This window comes from Felis catus, chromosome A3 (assembly GCF_018350175.1).
Source record: "Felis catus isolate Fca126 chromosome A3, F.catus_Fca126_mat1.0, whole genome shotgun sequence".
In the NCBI taxonomy this organism is placed as follows: Eukaryota; Metazoa; Chordata; class Mammalia; order Carnivora; family Felidae; genus Felis; species Felis catus.
The window spans coordinates 3,250,737-3,271,967 of NC_058370.1; the positions used below are offsets into that span (position 1 = coordinate 3,250,737).

The window sequence follows — 21,231 nt, forward strand, 5'->3', positions numbered from 1 at the left end:
AGAATTTCTAAGCCGTACTGTCTCCCTAGGGCAAGCGCCCACACATGAAGAGGACCCCACTTTACGCAAATGGACTATTCCCGAAGAGCTGGGGGCCTCGTGAGATGAGATCCATAGGTGTGCCTCATCACTGGAGGTATAATGAACATTCATTTTTAGTGTCTATCATCAATGGTAAGGTTCTTTTTTTTTAACATTTATTCATTTTTTGAGAGAGAGACACAGAGACAGAGTGAGAGCAGGGGAGGGGCAGAGAGAGAGAGGGAGACACAGAATCCAAGCAGGCTCCAGGCTCAGCTGTCAGCACAGAGCCCGACGTGGGGCTTGAACCCACAGACTGCGAGATCATGACCTGTGCTGAAATCGGACGCTTAAACGCCTGAGCCCCCCAGGCCCCCAACATGGTAAGGTTCTTGAAGTATTAATGTTTTTTTTTTCCTCTTCTGTCAAGATTGCAGTTCCATATTTCAGTCCATGAGCTATGAAAAATAAAGGCTGGCATTTCTGACTGTGTGCCATGCACTCGCTGCACAGCTTACATGCGTTAAATTCCCGGCTCTCACAGTAAGTCCAAGAGTTAGACAGTATCGTCACTTCATTCACAGATGAGAAACAGAGACAGGGAGTCAGCAACTTTCCCAGGTGCTGCGGGTCGAATGTTTGTGTCCCCCCAAATGACCCCCACAAATGCAACAGAAATGCTACTGCGTAAGGTGACAGTGTTAGGAGGTGGGGACTCCGGGAGGTGGTTAGGTCAGGGGGGTGGGGCCCTCATGAATGGGCCCAGTGCCATTATGAAAGAGAGCCCAGAGAGGTCTCTGACACCCTCCACCATGTGAGACACAGCAAGAAGACAGCCATCTAGGAACCAGGAAGCAGGTCCTCATCAAACACCAAACCCGCTGCTGCCACGATCTCGGACCTCACAAGTTCCACAACTGTTCAGAGTGTCTGCTTCTTATCTGTAACTCATCCTGTGCATTTGGTTAGAGCAGACTGAATGTACGGAGACACCAAGTCACTCCTAGTGAGAAACAGAGGCAGACAAGACCCCAGCCGGTCTGAGCGGGGCCCCTGTGTTCCTCAGCACGCGGTCCACCTACTACGACACCCAAGCACCTCCACCGCTCTTCCTAAGACACGCCCCCCAGTACGTGCTTAATCTGTGCCTGACACAACACTCAGCCTGGATAAATGCCTGAGACTTCCATTCACACACCGAGACAACTGCGAGTAACAGGAGACACACCCAGCATTGAGGCGCCCCAGAAGGATTAGACTAAAAACAAGACCCGTGGGTCAGGCCAGCCCAGTCGTGGCCAGGCCCCCCGGCTCTTGCCTGTACCTACGAGTGGAGCTCCAATGTGCTCCCCACTATGACCTAGGAGAGGTGCCCTTGGCTGGCCAGTCTCTGACGTCTCTCATCAGCAGTCATGAGACTTCAGGCAAATCACAAGCAGTGGCTGCCTGGAAAAGGTTGGAGGCTGTCGTCCAGCAAGGAGTCTGTGAGGATGCAAACACGCAGAGCTAATGAACCGAGGAGAGACGCATCGGATTTGCTTTCTTCGGCTCCGTCTACAGTGACCTCCAAGCGTTTTCATCGCTCCGGGGATAATTGATTTGTGAGCTCTTTGATTGGAAACACACCATTTTCACTAGGCGGAGGCAGCGCTCTATGGGGGGAGAAGAACATGTTTTCTCATGGGCTCTGCAGAGCCGTGCTGGAATAAATAAGACACCGCTGAGTAATGAGGTAATGACAGATTGTGCCTTAGTCTTGAAGGGCGTCATTATGTAGGAAGGACTCGTGGCTTGGGACTGTCCGCTATGGGATGCTCGACTGGCAAGCTCCAAGAAACAAGACCACAGAAGCCCGTGTGTGCCTCACTCCATCTACTTAGGTTCCTGAAATTCTGAGAGATTACGGACTGTCACCTACTCAACAAGGGGCTTAACTAGCTTGACTTTTGTTTAGTTCGTCAGAAAGACGGCTCCTGCCCCCAAGACCAACGCTTGTGGGGGGACTCAATACACTCTGACCCTAAAACGCTGACTCAAGTTACACCAAGATGTAGTCACACACATATGAGTAGTGAAGTCTCTTTGCTACAGAGGCAAAGCCTCTCTTCGCCTGCAATCCACGGATAAAACACCCTCCTGTCTGTTGCTGCAAAGGAATGAATTACACGAGGAATTGGCAATGAAAGTGCGTTTTCATTAGCATCTATTGGGTGCTAGGGAATTACCAATCAGAAGGAAAGCTCTCTCAGAGCAGCACTAAAGAAATGCATTTTCCTTCAGTTAACAGGCTGAGCACTGAGGGCTAGCAACTGGCACCTTTTGTTTCCCCCGGATGTCTCAGAAGGTGGTGGTCTTCACGACAGACGCGAAGGACCCTTGCGCCCATCCACAGCCAGCTGCCGCTTGTCCAGCAGGGGAGCAGGAACTACTGGTTTGTCTCCCCAGAGCCTGGGGGGCGACTGCCATCTTGAAACACCCAACGTCCGCTCCGTGCCAGGCACTGGGCACCTGTTGTCAGTGGTCAGTTACAGGAACTCTCCCACTAGCATGGGTGAAATGGAAATAAACTTCACATACACCCAGAAATCTCTCAGATTCCAGCTCATGGAAGGCTATGTGCTCTAAGAATTGCCCAAGGGTGCAGCCTCCCTCCTGGGATGGAGAGTGACTGATCACTCATGGGGAGACAGGACCACCCGGTCAGGTGTGCATCCTGGAGCTGAAGTGAGTGGCCCTGGTCACGTATGTGTTTCCCTGAGCTGATTGTCTAGTCTGGGTCATCTGAGTTACCCTGTGCTGATCTGGTCAGACCTGGTCACGTATGCTTGCCTCCCTGAGCTGACTGATTAGTCCTGGCTGCGTGTGTGTGTGTATGTGTGTACATATGTGTGTGCATGTGTGCGTGTGTGTGTGTGTGTTTCCAAGCTGATTGGTCTAGGTCATGTGAGCATCCTGAGCTTGGCTTGGCCAAGGTGCCCATCCCCAAAGGGAGGTGGAGAGATTGATCCAAATGAAATGCACTCTGCACAGGAAAGGGGGGGTCCTACTAGCAGAGATGGAAGCAATACTGGGCAGGCAGTCGTCAGCCACGTGGCTTGCATTCTAAGAGCCGTGTGCAATACTGGTATTATCTGCATCTTACAGGTGGAAACACTGGCCCAGTGAAGGGAGATGCTTGGCCCGGCCACAGAGCTGGTGAATGGTGGCCCAAGATTCCAACCAGGGCTGTGAAAGCCCAAAGTCTGCAGCATTTTCTGTAGCCTGCTCCACACTTCACCTCTTAGCTCTGGACTTCAAACCCTGCTAACGCCATTAACACACGACCCTCAAGAACAGGCTGCAGATACCGAGGGGTCACCCAGGGAAGGCATGTTATGAGCCTGTTTACAATCCCACATGGACAAACTATCTTCTAAAAATGCCCCGTCCCGGCCAACGGAGAGCAGGAGAGCAGGATGTGGCTCATACAACCACGACAGGGCAGGTGGGCACACAGCGCAGGTGCAGGGATCCGAATAGCACTAAAGGTCAGCTAAAGAGCAAGGAAGTGCAGGACAGGGAAATCGGTGGGGCAGGTTCCTGGGGCAGCTCAGAGGCGGAGGCATCAGGAGGCAGGAAATGAACAACAAATGTAGACATCCTTATCAAAGCTGAGATCCCTACAGGTAGGTCGCTGGGACTCATCTTGCACTAGGGATGACAGGGCTCCTTCTAGCAACCCACATAATAAATGGCCCCACGGAGGAGCTTGGGTCAGATACAAACAGAGCCCCGTGCCTGCGGCCACGTTCTGTGTCCCTTACCACTTCCCACAGACTGTCACGCACAGCCGCCATTTTTCCAACTTCGTTCTCCTCCTGCCAGCCCACCAGGTCTGACAACAGACACTGCTGCTCCTTGTGACCGTGGTCCAGGCCCTTGCACAGCAGGTGCTCAACCCAGGGCCAGGGAATAATGTCCACACATACTGAGCAGGGAACGGCTCCAAGGACCCAACCACATTTTTATTATTTGTGGTCTTCAGAGTCCTGGCTACAGAGACCACTGGCCCGTAGAATCCAAGAAGAATACCATTGACCTGGAAGGTGTCACCATGCTGCCCTGGTCCCAGCCTGAGTCAAGGGGAACCCTCAGGAAGGCATTACGATGCCACGTCCCGCTGCCTTTCCCCGTTCCCTCCTTCCCCATGGGCAGAAGGAGAACCTCCCATCCACTCATGCCAGGCACTCACTAAATAGTTCCTGAGCACCTACTGGGTGCCAGAGGCTCAGCTACGTCCTTTGGCCACACCGACGACTGAACAGGAGACACAGACCTGCCTCCACGGCAGAGCTCGCAGAGAATACGAGTGGACAGATCGACAAGGTATTTTAAGATGGCGACAATGTCATAACCAGAACCAGAGTGACTGAAAAAAGGCGACTTGCTATAAGATGCTCAGGTAAGCCTGTGACAGGAGGTGACAAGTGAGCGGAGACCAAGGAGCTGCTGGAATGCACCAGAGCAAGAGGGTCCTGAGGACAGTCAGAGGGCAGGGGCAGAGGCATCTGAGACCCGCCCACTGGGCCAAAGGGAAGCCCTCTGCACGAAGGAAAGGACTTTCTACAAGTATGTGGCCTTTGACTTTCACTCTGAGTACCAGATAACAGAGGCAGCTTTTCTGCCCCCGAGTTCATTTCCAAGTATGAGGCAATATCAGACGTTCGAGGGTCATTAATATCATTTAACAAGCTGCCCCTTAAATCCCCCTGACGTGTCTTTCCACCAGGTGAGAAGCCTCTGCCTTGGGGAGACTCAGGAGAAGGGAAGAGGGACCCTCATGCTCCTCACACACCCCTACATCCTGTTCCCTAGACCCTCGAGCACGGATGTGAGAAGGGCAGGCCCCGTCCCAGTGCCCGGGTCAGGCTTAGTGGGCACTCAGGAGAGGGATGAGCAGATGGCCTCTGGCTCTGCACACTGAACCCCTTCCCACACCAGCCCCCCTCCCCCGTACCGACCGCGGTGGAGAGGCGGGTCTGGGTGAGGGAGGTCCTGAGGAACATGGCCACGTCCCTGGGGACGAGAGACAGAGGCACACACTCAGGGAAGGGCCCAAACAGCAGAGCACCGGTGCAGATGCTGGCAGTGCGGGCCGGGCTGAGGAAGCCCCGCCAGGGGGCACTGTACAGTCCTGGTGTGAAGCAGGGTAGCGCAAGGAGCCAAGCAAGGGCTTCTGCAGATGAAGAACAGGAGACCAGCCCTCGAGAGAGGTTAGGGTGTGGGGCTTGGGTTTTACGAAGCCCGGGAAAATCAACAACAGCACCCGGGACTTGTGTGTTTCCACGTGCCAGGAATAACTCTGCCAAGCACTTTAGAAACGTGACTTCATTTAATCCCTGCGGAAGCACGCAAGGTAAGAGCTGTAGGGGTCTGTTTTCTGGCCGAGGTCACATTGCCAGGAGAAGGCAAACCCTGACCACCGCTGTGTTACGACCTAGGGTTCCTCTGCCCCGGCATGACAGACTTCCAGCCTGAGTGATTCTCTGTGATGGGGGCTGTGCACCGTGGGATGGTCAGCAGCCTCCCTGGCCTCCACCCCCTAGATGCCTGCAGACATCCCCAGGTGTCCCGTGGGGAGGGGACAGCCCCCTGGTCGAGAACCACTGGTCTCAACCAGTGCTCTGTGTTCGTCGGCCCCGGAGAGAGAGTCTGGGCCAGGGTGAATGAAGAGCTGAGACCATACTCACTTGAAGGTTCTCGGGGGCTGGGGAGGAAATTAATTCGGCAGGGAGCAGATTCCATACATCAGGTGGGTTGAGGCGTCTACAGCACTGTCAAAGCTCTCTGGAGGCTGCCGGAGGCTTGCGTCCGCGCCGATGTGACAGGCTCTAAAACAAAAAGATGTCAAGGGAGTGAGCGGTGACCCTGAAGATCGGGATGCAAGTGAAGTCTGCCGGCCGCCAGGAAAGGAGAGAAGGACGTGACATGTCAGAAGACACTACGTCAGAGAGCGAGAGAAGGAAAGGTTGGGAAGAGACTGATGTCCAACCACAGACGGAGAGAAGCGCGGTGCCGTGCCGCCAACGGGAAGGGCAGGAACCCGTGCGAACGGCCGACTGAATGTGACCGCGAAGCCAGAACGAAGGTAGAGCTGACTTCCACAGGTACTTACTTAAGAGACACACGTGCTTATAAATACCTGTGGCCGTGTGGCCTCAGAAGGAGCTCTCAGGATGAGAAGTGTGGTGTCCCAAACTTAGCTGCGGCCACCCAGGGCTGATGGCAAGCAGGAGCTCAGCACCTCACCTTGACCGGAGAGGGGCCCAGAGGAGCAGGTGGTCAGGACTCCCCACGAGCCGACACCCTTGACCCGCCACCCGGCCCTGCGCCACCCACCCCGCCCACACACCCGGACCAGCGGCTCTGCCCTCCGGAAGCACCAGCTTCTTGCCCGCTGGGAGGCCCGTGCTCAGCCGCCTGCCCAGCCCTCAAGTTCAGCCAGCGCCTGGCTTCCTGAGGAACAGCGGGCAAGCCCAGCACCCCGGCATCAGCCGCTCCCCCTGAATGTTTTCTTTCAGCGTAAAAGAGAAAGCGACTCCTCTTCCGGTGAATTTTCCAGGAAAGAGTCACCGTTTTCCTGGCTCCTCTCTCCTCTGTGGAAGCCTGGGAGCTCTTTACCTTTCTTCGCGGAACCCAGTGCTATTTATTCCTTCCAAGCAAGTGTTACACAAACAGTTCCCTCCAGCTGTATTTACTGTGCTCACAAGCCGTTGCTTGGACTGGGGAAATCTGAACCTGTGAATTCGTTTTGCAAAGCAGACGGATGTAATAGTTACAATGTTCCTGCCTCCGACGGAAATGTTTAGCTTAAATAAGAGAATGAGGCTGGCAGAGTTTCCACGTGAATGGACCGGGACCACCACCTGGCTTGTGGTGGAAAAGAAGCCACCGCTGGTAAGAGCTGGTGTCGCCAGGGCAGGGTGCCGTGTTTGAGTTAAGAGGGACAGATGTCGGAGGAAATCTTCCAGGGGGAGAAAGAGCTGTGACTTGGGCCCTTCTCTGCAGCCCCTACAAGGCCGCACTTCCATCTGCCGTGACCGCACCACTGACTCAGGGCAGACGCGACCCAATGAACATGGTGCAATCGTACCCCTATTATTTTTCTGTATCTCCAATTTATTCAGGGAGCAGGAGAGATATTTAACAATTACTTAGCAGCCTTCTTTACAAAACGAGAGGATGAATACAGATAACGCTGGAAAAGATTATTGAGAGCAGAATATTGAATTATCTGCGGATGGGAGCGAGTGCATGAATAATGCATTCTCCGCACCTCAGGTATCAGGGGCATCAGCCCCTCGCGGGTGTTCGAGGCCAGGCTGCTGGGCGGAGCATGGGCGGGGGGACGGCAGGGCAAAATGCTGACATCTCGGCTCTCCCCGTTTTGCAAAGAGCACAGAGCTGCACACGGAACGTGCCGCGCAGAAGCGGTTGCACGTCAACCTCTGTGCTTCTCTGCAGAGCATATTTAATTTCTGCATGGCTGTGGACAGTAATCAGTAATGAAGTCATTAAATGCAAGAGGGGTGGAGAGAGAACTGTCTTCCAACCTTCTCCATTAAATTCAGGTACTTTGGCACATCTCTAATTAAGATCGGGAGGCTTGAGTTCCAATTGACAAAGCACTCCATCCCCATGATACGCAGTCAAGAGTGCTCGAGGGCAGAGCTAATACAGTGAGCGGGTAATGGCTTGGGTAATTCCAATAAAGATTTCCAGTTACACTAGATTCTGGAGGTTAACCGGCACTACCCAGAGAAGGAGCCCGTTTCTGGGTGTGTGGCCAGGCGCCTCCCAGACTTCATGGCTCAGAAAGCTGCCCGGAACCCGAGGACACCGCCCTAGAACCCTTGCGCTCAGGACCCCCTCTTTCCAAAGGGGCAGTGTCTCTCCTCGGAGCTCCGAGATCCGCAGCATAAAATATTCCCAACTGGATTCACTCAGGGGAACAGAAAATAGTCTTGTCAAATCTGTGGGAAAACAGTGGCCAGGTAATTCCTGAGGGAGGGGGATTACATTGTTTTATTTTCCATTCATTTAGAAATTTGGAGAAAACATTTTGACATTTGCTGATTATCCCACTTTTCCCCTGAGGAACCGAGCTCGAGAGCATTAATTTTAGATCCGTATCTAAGAAACACATCTGACACGTGAGTGGGGGAGCAAGGGGTGGGGACGAGGCAGAGGACGTGGGGTGTTCTGGCTATTGTAGCTTCAAGAAAGCACTTCTATTTGGGACCAGGAGAGGCACAGAGCCCTGGAGAATGGGGGGTGGGGAGGCCTGTGAACGCAGGAAGGTTCCTCCGCCACCAGGGGTCGCTCTCCACACCCATTGGCTTCCACCCATAGGTGCCCTGCCTGGCAAGGCCAGCAAGCCAACTTACCTGCCCACCTGCAAGAGACAGACACCTGTCCAGGTGAGAAACTAACTCATGGTGGGCACCAAATCAGCCCTGCCCTGACAGTCCTTTTTCAAAAGACCAGGCACCATGTAAGTCACAAAAAGCCAGGTTTTCATAAATTGTCCTTCCAGATGGTTTCTGGTGATGGCCAACATGGAAGTCATTTGCTGGCATTAAGTCTCGCTCCACAGTGTGAATACGGCTTATCTCTGCACCTTTGGATACTCCAACAGAACCCAGACAGATTCCCACTTGGGCTGTAAACTGCAGTTAGGCCAAGTGGCCTCAAAAATCTCCATGAAAGCATATCCCTGAATCCTGTGCAGCTTTGATAGCCACATTATTTTCACTGGAGGGATTGCCATCTGTCAATTTTTTTAATGTGGAGTTCTAGAAGTTTATTTCACAAAAGACTTGTTACATTTCTATATCTGCCGACTGCTTTTAAGATAAATTTATAAGAAAATTTAAAAATTAACATTACCACATCCAGAAGTCTTCCTTCACTGCTTCAAGCAATTCAGTGAAATAGTCTGTGATGAGTATAAATAACGAAAACCATGCACAAACGTTTACAGCAAACAGGTGAGAGCCTTCCCTGACCCATGTCCCAGGCCGGCCCTGCCCCACCCCCCAGGGCGGGGGTGGTTTACAAATTTTTTCAAGCCAAGTTTAAAAGTTACGCTTTTGTCATGAGAAAAGAAGTGGTTTTAATAAGACATTTTAGAATTTAATAAAGTAACCAAGAAAGCAAGTAATAAAAGCAAGAGAGAGAAAATCTTGATAAAATTATCCCAATGAACATGACCACAGCAGGAATTAATCTCCAACCTACAAAGGAGGCACCGAAGCCACAGCACACAGCCCCTCTCCGGCAAAGACTAATGAATCCCCACTCCAAGGAACAATAGACGGCGGTTTCTGCGAGAAGCATCGGTATGTTAAATAGACAGTCAGATGAAAATCTTATCACATGGGGGAGAAAAGATTATGGGGATAGAAGAAAATGCAAAATGAACAAGAAGCAAATAAAAATGGATCGGCGGCTGGTTCTGCCATCCTGGAAAACCGAGTCCTCTCTGCTTTCGGTGGTGGCTGAATTTACAAGGAATTGCCTCCTTTAGGCATAATTTCCCAAGAAGGTTCTGGGGGAAACACCAGGCACATTCTTTGTCTGACGGCAAAAGTGGATGCTGCTGGGCCCTCCTCGGGACACACCTGCTGTGTGTGAGGATCCTGGCTCAGGCCGAGATGGACGCGGAGCCCAGGCCTCCAGCCCCCGCACCTCAGCGCTGCTCTGCAACCTGGCACTGGTCATGACACAGAACTGGAGGTCAGCCAGATTTGGGTTCAAATCCCAGCTATTCCTCACAGAAGCTACAACACTCGGCAACATACTTAAAGTCTATGACACGTGATTTACACACACACACACACACACACACACACACACTAAGGATTAAGTACGGCATTCTGGGGAAGGCACCTAGAATAAATACCCAACAACTAGTAGATAATGTAGTTAATGAAGAACACTGAGGTATGAAAATATGGCAGAACAGAGATTCTTAAAAGAAAATCCCAAACGCTATTCTCCCCTGTCCCTATGCACTGGCTAAGCACTAAGGAACAGTCTGGCTTTATGGTTTAGCGATTGATTCACCAGTTGATTGCCAATGAGCGTGGTGATGCCACCCTAACAGCCAAGCATTAACTGAGCACTTGCTGTGAGCTAGACTGCGTCCTCCACACCTGACAAGCATTATCTCCAACCCAATGGGACAGGCACCTTCATCAATCCTACCTCCTGACAAGAAAGCCAAGGGTAAGAGAGGTCAGTTTACCCAAGTTAAGCTGCTTCTGGGATTCCAGGGCCCAAATGCTTCCCCTTGACCCCAAACCACCCCATGTACATACCAACTTTATCCAAGGACCGCCATGAGCTTGAGCCAGGCACACGGGCCTTGATCCTGGCAATGCGGATATCAGAGCCGGCACATGTGGCTGTGGCCAGATGGCAGGAGGAGCCACAGGTGAGGTTAGCTGGCACCACCGCAGGGAGGCGCCCTGGACCCCGTGTGGAGAAGGCCCATCACTACCTCCGTTTTTTTCCCTTCCAGCAAATTACTGTGATGTTTCTGTTCCCCTGGTTTGGCCCATCTTTCCCACGAGCCCACGCCTACCCCTGCCCCCAGTGCTCCCACCCTGTGGCACACTGCAGGTCTCCACTGATGACCATGAGACAGACCAGTGGCTGCCTGAGCCCCTTCTCAGTCCATGGCTCTGCCCTGCTCCTCAGCCCCGGTCTTAGGTCCTCACCTCACGCTGGATTTGCGGGGCCATGCATCTGTCCTAGCTGCAGGACGTGTGACCTGGGCCCCATCCATGGCAGTAGCATGGCCCACAGTAGCTGGGGCAGGGGGCATTGCCAGGCCTGGGTGGGCTCCTGTGTGCATGGCCTGTGATCACAAGTCTCGGACTGTCCCAGGGGATTCTGTGAGCTCACCAGAGTCCTTCAGCGGGCTCATGGTCATTGAAATGAGCCACGAGCTAGAGAAGGGTCTGTTGTTTGCAACCAAGAACCATGAGCAAGATGGGGAAGTAAAGGAGATGTTTCTTAAAGATAACAGGGAATTAGTTGGGGTGGAGAGGGAGGGAAGGAGGGAGGGAAAGTTGCCAGTCTTTGTCAGACAAAATCTAGTTGTTAAACCTTTCCTGTGATCCTGTGTGTGTGTTTCCTTTCACCAAAGCCTCACATCTTTCCTGGCATATTTTCATAGGAGGCTGCTCTCCAGGCTTAACCCTGATTTTTGTCCTCTACAAAAACAGCAGTTTACAATGCACGCATGGACTTTCTTGGCAATAAGAATTCTTGGCAATGGCAAGAAAGAGGTTTTATTTTTCCCCTGGGCTGTGCTTGGCCACGTAGGAAGGGAAGCAGGTGGGTCTCCCAGGGAGACTGAGCAAGGAAAACGGGTGATTTCAGGGTCAGTGGAGGGTGCCCTCTGACCCCACACCACATAATGCACCTGCCACTCTGGCTTAGTGGGTCCCGGCCTTCCCGCTCCAGGGACAGAATCTGTTGGAATCAAGTTGCCCTATTTAAGGAAATGGTGTTTGACTACAGAGACCTCCAGGTGACAAAGAGGTGGCTGTGGCGGGGCCTCTTCAGGCAGGGGCGAGGGCAAGGGCTGAAGCAGATGAGGAGGATAAGGAGGGCACAGAGGCCGACACCCCTTCCAGGGTGGCCCTTCCGACCCAGCCTTGGGAAAGGTGAGAGGTCAAACCTCCCACACAGCCTGCTGGTGGCACAAGGAAGCTGTCACTCCAAAGGTGAGGCTGTGCCCCACCGACCTTCCAGAATCACAGCAAGAACAGAGACTCCTGCCCTCAGAACTGAAGAGTAATTTGTTAATGGAGCACCACGCGGGGGGTCTGCCCTCTGGACGGGTGCACGCAATTAGTTACCGTGCAGGTAGCAACTATCAAACTCTTATTAAAATGCGGCTCTGCACCACCCCCCACCCCAAGCGCCCCCGACTCCATGTGCCCAGCAGGCCAGCTCTCAGGGACACCCCAGCTCATTTATCCTCCAAGTCCAAGCAGCAGGTGGGGGCAGGAGGCAGGACGAGCTGGGGCATCGCGATTGTGGGTCAGGGAGACCACACTGGACGTGGTAAAAATACATTAGTTCCAGGTTTCATTTTTGTCGCTGCAGAAAATCTTCATTAGCCTCTTGTCCAAGGTCCTGGTGGTTTCCAGAAGGATCCTGAGGTGGGGAGGGTTTCTCCTTCGGTTTCTCCTCTAAGGCAGGAGGAGGAGTGTATGTTGAGTGGCTGAAAATCCCAACAATGAGCCTTGGGGTCCACACTTGGCTCTTTACACTGTAACCTGCCCACGTGCACCGCAGACTCATGGCAACAAGGTCTTGCCCCTGAGCCTCTGATGTGGGTGAGGCCGATGCCCAGATACCCGGAATCAGCGCCTTCTGCAGGAAAGACTGCTGCACACAGACCCACGGTTTCCCTCCACACCCTGCGCTTGCCCCGCACACCACGCCAGGCCCTCCTCTGCCCCTCAGCACACAGCGCCAGGCCTGCAGCACAGAAGGGCCCACCCACGGCCAGCTCACAGCCAGGCTGAGGAGCACGTCCAGAGGCCTCTACCCAGAGGGCAGGGCATGGTGGCCACAGGGAAAAGGGTGGGTGGTGGGTTCGAAAGGGCTCTGGAGGCCAGGCGCCTGGAGGCCAGACCTGCCAGCAATATTCAGCTGAGGGCAAGAGAGGGGACGGGAACAGCCAAGAGTAGCCCTGGAAGGCGGGCAGGTGAGCAGGGCAGTGACAAGATCCAGGGGGCCCTGCACTGATGTACTTACTGTACATGGGGCTCTTTTAACAGACCACACGCTCGTGGAGGGCAGACCTTGTAGGATTCATTTAAATGAATAGCTCCCATGCCTGGAGCAGGGCCTGCCCAGCTCAGTGAGAAAGCTGAACTTGAAAAACTAGCAGGGGTCCCCATGAGCCATCTGTATACTCCTAATGAATGCTGTCTTGTCCCCACCGTCCCCATCAGCCCATCCACCAATGGCCCCGAGCATTAGGGAAGTGGGTGAGAGACACTGAGAAGCAGGTCTCCTGGGACATCTGGGTGGCTCAGTCCATCAAGCCACAGACTCTTGATTTCGGCTTAGGTCATCATCTCACGGTTTGAGCCCCATGTCAGGCGCTCTGCTCACAACTCGGAGCCTGCTTGGGATTCTGTCTCTTTCTCTGCCTCTCTCTCTCTCTCTCTCTCTCCAAATAAGTAAACTTTAAAAAAAATAAATAAAAGAAGCAGGTCTCCAGTAAGTTGATGCCATTCAGAGCCCACCTACCCACTGCTCTGGCTCAGGCTGGTTCAGAACCTGTAGGCCCAAGGGAATCACAGCTGAGGGGATGATACGAACAGGAGCCCCTGGGGCAGACGGCGGGAGGGGCAGGGAGAGGGTGTGATTAGGAACCATGCGCATGGATCTCACATTTGGGTCCTCCAGTGCCCCTGCTGAGGCGTCCCCTGGGATCGCCGTCAAAGCGCTGAGGAAGTCCCCAGGGCAAGCGTGCACAGGGGCCCGCCACAGACATCCGTCACAGTGGATCCATAGGAACAGCAATTGAATCAGACGCCCCACCGTCCTCTCGCCGTGGTGGGTAATCAGGCCCCCCTGCCCTGCCATGTAGTGGGTCCAGGAACCTCCCTAAGGGGTGGGGGCCTCCTAAGAAAGGGACCTGAGGCTGACGGGCACTCGTCAGCACACTTTACAAACCCAAGACTCAGGGCGGGCGGCACTGGTAATATAACCCCTCATTCCCATGTACAGATTGTAAGACTTAGCTGCCCAGTCTCGGTCTCCTTGACTCCAACATCAAGACGTCGTTAACTCCCGGCTTGCCAGTCAGTGTCCGATGAGTGCTGGGCAGTGGTGTGAATGTTCTGGATGATTTCCGAGGGACTGAACAAATCAAGGGGGTCACCAGGGAATGTCTGGGGCAAAAGCAAACTGGCAGCAGCACCCAGAGAACTTTCAAGTCAAAATAAAGAGGTTTCTTCGCTCTCCAGGCACCTGCTGAGTGCCCCTTACCTGCCTGGTCCCCGCACAGTGTCCTGCATCGGCTAAAACACAAACTGCAGGGTCACACCCAGGTTCGAATCCCAGCTCCACCACTAACCAGCTGTGTCACCTGGGAAATGGCTCACCATCCCCAGTGTCAGTTTCCCCAATTATAAAAAGGGAACCGCATTCTTAATAGGATTCCTATAAAGATTAAATGAAGCAAAGAACATGCCATGTTTAGCTGGGGTCTAGAGTCGGCAATGGGGACATCTGGGGCCAGAAGAGCCTGTTTGGGGCATCTGACCTGGGCACTGAAGGATGTTGGGAACATCCTTGGCCTGTACCCAGTAGATGCCAGGAGTGCACACACGTGCACACGCACACACGCATACACACACGCGCAGGCACATGTGCACACACACACAGTGGTGACAACCACAAATGTCCCCAGACATTGTCGAGTGTCAGCTGGGGGGCAGAATCACCTCTGGTTGAGAAGCATGGCCTCCTTCAGCATTATTTCCTGCTGGTCCTCATGCAGCGACCAATCAGAAGCACAGATGAGGGGCACAGACACTCGGGCCACAGCTCCCTCGGGAGGGTAACACAGAAGCTGAAGTCGGTGGGAGTTACTCTGAGCCCCTGGATGACCGTGGTACGTATCACTCTCCTAGCCCCAAAACCCGCTTCTCACATCAGTGTGGCTACCGCCGAGCCCCTGCCCGTGTTGCCAAGCGGTGCTCCCCCTGCTGCCTCCAACATCCAGGCCTGTCCCTGTCACTCCTGCCCCGTCCCCCCACGGCCCTCCACTCCTCCCCAGAGATGCCTCACCACCATGGCTGCAGCCCTGCCGTCTGCCGGGAGCTTGCAGGACACAGGGCTGGTCCCTACTTCCTTCTGGGCTCTGCTCACCCCACGCCCTTCCAGGAAGACGTTTCTGACCTAATCTAGAGCCCCTCTCTCCAGCCCTAGGCTTGTTTATTTTTACAGCATGAATCCTGCTGGATGGACCTCAGGATTCTGCTTACTGGTCTCATGTCGTCTCGGACCTGGAACAGGGGCCCCCGCGGGCTGCCGTTTTATTTGTAGCTCCAGCCCGACTGCCTGGCTCTTAAAAAGCAGCTCAACAACATTTGCTGAACAGATCGAGGACTAAGATTGGCCAGAGTCCACTGGGGCCAGAGGAGGGAGTGTGGGCCCCCCAGACACACTCACAGGATTGATCTGATTCTATAGACGGCGGTGGGCTCATTGTCGATTTGCCCAAAGCCAGTGAATGAGGTGGAAGAGGCTGTGACCCCCCCTGCCAGGAGAGGACCCCGAGCTGGCCCCCCCCAAAGCACAGCCTTTCCCGACATGGAGAAAAGACCTGACTTCACAAATCAAAAGGAACAGTAGAAATCCAAAACCCTAGCACAGAGTGGCCATACCCTGCTCGCCCTCCCCTAGTGCTCTTGAGATACTTTTACATCAATCCACTTAAGTGCAGCACCTACCCGACCTTCCCCACAAAGACCTTCCCTGCAGCCTGAGAAGCTCCCCGCTGGCGGGCCTTGGAGAGGACACCCCATCAGCTTGTTTACAGATCCCTAAGAGTCTTCATTCTGCTTTTATTTTCTGTGTCTCTAGCTGCCTTTCACCTCCTATCGACCTCCTGTGGCCACACAGAAGCACCCCCTTCCCCCTTCCGCCCCTTTCCCCTTCCCCCCCTTCCCAGGGGCTGCGGGCTCCCCACCCCACACAAACCCAGCTTCCAATGGGACCCAGCCCCTCCCTGACCGCAGCCTCAAAGGGACACTAAGAAAGGAAGTTTCCAGCATGATGCGGTCACAACGGACAGGACGCTTTGCTCCCGGTACGGTTCTACCTCCTGTCATTTCTGACACGGGCCTGCCGGCGGCACCACAATCCCTGGGTGAACGCCTGGCCCACGCCTACCCACCACCCCCCCACAACGAAAGCAGCAGCCAGGTGGCCCTCTCCTCCCACAGCACATCTTCCCAAGGGTCTGGGAGCACACCACCCTCCCCCTGCCTGGCCCGCTCAGTCAACCCAGAAAATGAAGTGTGTGCCACGGCATCATGCAAAAGGGCTGGATGGACCAGATCCGGACAATACGCCTGGGAAGATATGGCTTAAAAGAGGGCAGGGCGAGACCCTCCTGATCTGTCTGGGGACCCTGGGGGTGCACCAAGGGTCGGCGTTGGCACAGCTAGCGGAAAACAAGGCCGTGTGAATGAAGAGGAAACAAACAGCTGTGCGTGGTTCCAAGCATGAGTCCCAAGGGGGTGGAGCGCAAGGCGGGTGTTGGAGACTGAGCTTCTTGGACAATCTAAGGACTCTGCCAGGAGGGGGTGGGGCAGCAGACTGGGCAGGAGGGGTGGGGGATCTGGTCTCCCATGGGATGCAGGGGACACTGTGTGTGTGTGTTCCCGGGCCTCACTAACTGGTCACTAACTTCCTTTTCCTTTTATCTTGCAATCACCGTCGAAGCCGTACAAAAGACTGCGAGAATAGTAAAGGAACCACAATATACCTGTTACCTCGTTTCACTAACACTTCACTTGGCCAGGTTTTACGTATGTATATACATATGTGCGTGCACTCGTACGTAAAGTAAAACCTTGGTTTTCGAGCATAACTCATTCCAGAAACATGCTTGTAATCCAAAACACTCATGTATCAAAGGAAATTTCAAGAACCACTGGCTCAGTTGTGACCACGTGACGTTCGGCATCACGTACGACTCATACTGCAAGACATCACTCCTTCATCAAAGTTTATTAGAAATGTTTGCTCGTCTCATGGAACACTTGCAGAGCAAATCACTCGCAATCCAAGGTTTTACTGTATTTCTAAATCATTTCAAAGTGGGTTGCACATACCATGCCCCTTTGTCAGTTATGCTCAGGGTCTACACCCTGAGGACAAAACCATCCTCTCACATATTCACAAGTCAGTGACCAGCCTCAGGACATCAACTGTCCCAAAAATGTCCTTATTAAACTTTGTTCCTGCACAGGATGTATTCCAAGATCACTAACTGTATTCTGTGGTCACCTCTCTTTATTTACCTTCTATTCTGGAACGTTCCTCGGCCTTGGTCATTCATGCCACAGAAGTTTTGAGGAACAGAGGCCTGTTTGTTACTTTCAGGCTGCGCATCAATCAGTTTGGGTTTCCCTGTTGTTCCTTCATGTTCATATGATGGTGCATAGACACCCCTCCAGTGGCCTTAGTGACAGAGTCAAAACCCCCAAAAACACCCAGGCATTTCTGAATCTCAAAAGGGCTTCTTCCCGTGTGCCCGTCTACCACGTCCTGCCACTGCTGGTCTTCCGTCTGTCTTGGATCCCACCTGACCATGCTGGTGGCCTAGGAATCCACTTGGAGAAGCCACAAAGGGCTGCCATGGCCCCTGAGAGGATGCAGAGCCCTGCTCTCTTCCATCAGCCTCTTTGGGGAGGCTCAGCTCCTGACAGAGGTGAGGAGGTGAGGGGAGAGTCTTGCCCTTGCCAGTGTCTGGGCCTGAAGCTCCGACACTTGGGCTGAACAGAGGGTAGGCTCCCCCAGGGTTGATCCCACTGGCTGCTCCCACAGAGGCTCCTACCTGGTCTGAGGGCTGGGGCCAGCTCCTCACAGACAGAGCCCTCTTCTTCCCTCCCCTGCTCTCCCAGGCGGTCAACTTTTATAGGACACTCTCATACTCCTCCTCCAGGGCTCCTGTTAGTGGGCGCAGACATTCCACTATCAACACTACGGTCAGGACTTCTGGTCCCCAAGTTGCAGGGAGGCCGGGAAGCGAGGCAGGAGCAGCCCACAGGGTGCCCCACCCACACCCCCTCCTGCCAAGGCTGCTGCCTGCAAGGCATCTCTGCCCCAGCATCAACCATGGAGGGTGGGCTCAGTGCACGCACATGACCCTGTCCTCTGCCCCCACCAGGCAACGCTGAGGCGTTTCCTACACTGTCCCCACACTGTCCCCACGGTCTCTCAGAGGAGCCGCACACCCTTTATTGGCCCCCATCCTGCCCTACTCCCTTACGAGCATTAACATCACTCAAATCTTGTCTCAGGACAAGTCCCAAACTCAGAGCCCCTGCCTCTCGAGAAAGGTCCCTCAGGGTCTCGGTGGCCATGCCTGACGTGGCCTAAGCCTCAGAGAGACACCGGCTGAGCCTTCTTGCGCAGACTGCTAGACAACAAAAAGGCAACTGAGCAGATTTTAAAGATCTGATTGGCTTTAGGACTCATGAATTGGGTAGCACCCCAAGCAGCAAGCAGAAGGGGCTCCAAGGAGCTGGACAAAAAAGAAGGTCCATCTAGAAGGAGGGCTGGGTAAGAAAGTTACTAGCAACAGAGAAGGGCTGTTGCAGGGAGGCTGCTGTCCAGGGGGAAAGCAAGGGGTCCCTGGATCCAGAAGGCCTCTTCTTTCTTTGGGGGGTGGAGAGGCCCCTGTGGCAGAGTCACTGGCACTGACGGAACATTCCTGGCTGGTTCAGACTACGTCTCTGAGGGGGGCTGAAATGCAGTTGGATTAGGCATTAAGCCCCAGTTTGGGAACTTCAGCGAAGTGACACTATTTGGGGCCTGTGGTTTTCTTTCTAACAACACCCACAGCACCCCCACCCCCACCCGGCCACCCTGCTCACCTCTAGCTCACTGACCTTGGGGCTGACCCCGCCCTTCAGAAGGGAGGTGGTGTCAGGTCAAACAAAACTTGCAGGCAGGTCTGAGATGCCTGAGAATTACCAGAGGCCACAGGACAGGAGGGAGGGGGCAGTTCAGGGGTCAAACTGAAACTGAGAAGGGTGTCATCAAGGACACCCACACCTTGGATGGGCTCAGAGGAGGGGCCCCTGAAGCCACGCCAGTCCCCCAGATGCTCCTGCTGTACTGCTGTACGTGGATGACCCAGGGCTCATCGGAGTGGATGGCAAGCATCCCTCATGAGTTATTAACAGCATCGGTAATGGTGAGACAAGACAATCCCTGGACCACTGGGAGGCGCCTCGAATTGTGATTCAATCGGAATAATCATTGTTATTGTAACGGTGAGTTAGAAAATGATTTTATGTTAAGAAACCAACGAGCGGAGACCGATTCTATGGGCGCACACATGAGCCTGGCCCGGGTGAGTGATCGGAGGTTGAGGGTTTGTCCTGGATGTTCAGCGTGTGGGGAGGAGGGCGGGACAGGGTGGAGGAAGATGGATATTTTCAATGCACATGCTTCTAGCACAACAGCAGCAAATCAAGGGGCAGTGCACCCAGGTGTCAGAATGTAAAGGACGGGCTGGTAAGAACCTGGGTCCTTGAACTTTCATTAACCTAGGAGACGCCGAGACTGAAAAACACCAGCGTGGGTCAGACACCAGGCTCTCAGGACTGCTGTGGAGCCAGTGTAGACAAGAAGAGTAGGGGCATTTACTCTGCTAAGTGCATTTCCAGAAACCTCTGTTCACCCTGCAGCAACCCCATCAGTCAAACGGCTAGCCAGGCTCGGGGACACAGCCCTGAGCAGCCCTGTACGTGGTGGAGCAGGGGCTCAAACCCCAGACTCCAAGCTTCCCTGTCCTTCCAGAGAGACAGGGCAAGAATAAACGAGTGGGGGAAAGAACTGGGTGTGTGGGAAGGGAAAACAGTGCAGAGGAGAAACCACATATCTAGCCCTGTGCAGCGGGGAAGCACACAGCCGAGCTCCTATAAGGTGAACCTTTTAACTCAGAAACAATCCAGGGCTAACAGGCTTGGCTATCCACTTGCTGCCACACTGTAACCAAGGCACGGGCCTCTGACCACTATTTCAAATGTCACAGAATGGATGCATTTGGAGTGGAATTTTAAACGGATATGTTCCTTGTTTCCCCCCTTGCATCCCTCTTCTGTCCAGAAAAAGGAGGTGTGGCCTGATGCATTACCTTCTAATGAAATTTCAACATATTTTCAGTACACTACAATTTTAGAGAGATGAAAACATAAAAGCTCTCAAAACACTTCAAAATGGAATTAGCCCGAAACATCTATTCAGGCTGTATTTCTTTGTGACCTAGTTTGTCTACTTAAGAAAGGAAGGAGAATCTCAAAGTATGTATGGGGATGTCTCTCCCTCTCCTGGGTTCATCTGCATCAATCGAGCAGTTCCTGAGCACGGAGTCGGGTAGGTGCTCTGCTAACCGCCGTAAAAGAACAATCTTAACCAACGAGCACAAGCCCCGGGAGGCGCGGGCACTTTTCCTTCTACATGAAAGGCCGGGAACAGAGCCTCTGGGAGGCCAGGTCCCTGAGCGGCTGGCGCGCACTGAGCCAGTCTGCAGGGCGGCGCCTCTGTCCTGATTTGATACCAATGTGGGTCTTTTTCTACACTAATTTTCTGTTGCTACTGCAACAAGTTATCGCAAATGGTGGCTTAGACGACCTCAGCGGATTCTGGAGGTCAGAAGTGGCTGACACCAAGTGCGGGCAGGGTGCGCCCCCCGGGGGCCCTGGGGGGTGGGGCCTCTCCTGTTCCATCACGCCGTGGGCACAGCGCACCACTGGCCGGCTGGCCGCTGAGGCCCGTCCTGGCTGCAGGGTCCCCTGCGTTCCACGACTCCGCACCCTTCCTGCATCTTCAAGGTGCACTGAGTCCTTCTTGCCCCTCCCACCCCCTCTTTCCCTTTGGCCTCACCTCTCCCACCTCTCTTGTGCCTCCTTCTTCCACGTTGAAGGGTTCATGAGGCAACGGTGCACCTGTCCAGACAGTCCAGGAGGGCCTCCCATCCCCAGGCCCTTATTTAATCTGTGCTCGGTGCTCCTTGGGCCACAGCAGAGGACGCGTCCACAGGCCCAACGGGTTACAGTGGACATCTTTGGGGGCCATTTCTCTGCCTCCCACAGGCTTCTCAGAGGCCTGTTCTTTACCACCCTTTCAACTCCTTTTCTGAAACATCCAAGCTGCTGGGATAACGCTGAAATCCATTCCTCTCTTCTCTGATGATCCGTCCACCCCTTGCTACACTGCCTGGTCCACTTCCCCTTTGGAAGTAACAACTGTTTCCTGGCTTTCTCGCATGTTTGTCAAGCTCCGCTTTTATTCCTGGTAACAGATCCGCCTCCCCCCACAACCAGCACTACCGAGATGGGCTCACGCCCAAGGTCTGCTCCTTCAGAACCTCCACTGGTTCCTGTCTGT

General features: G+C 53.9%; 1 long non-coding RNA gene across 2 annotated transcripts in view; it reads right to left on the minus strand.

The window, feature by feature from the left end:
- The window catches only part of LOC123384245, a 267,602-nt gene that overhangs the window by 182,018 nt on the left and 64,353 nt on the right, over window positions 1-21,231 (minus strand). For both annotated transcript variants that reach the window (XR_006594993.1, XR_006594994.1), the window contains exon 2: window positions 5,751-5,891. This is a non-coding gene — a long non-coding RNA (uncharacterized LOC123384245). The remainder of the gene's footprint in view (window positions 1-5,750; window positions 5,892-21,231) is intronic.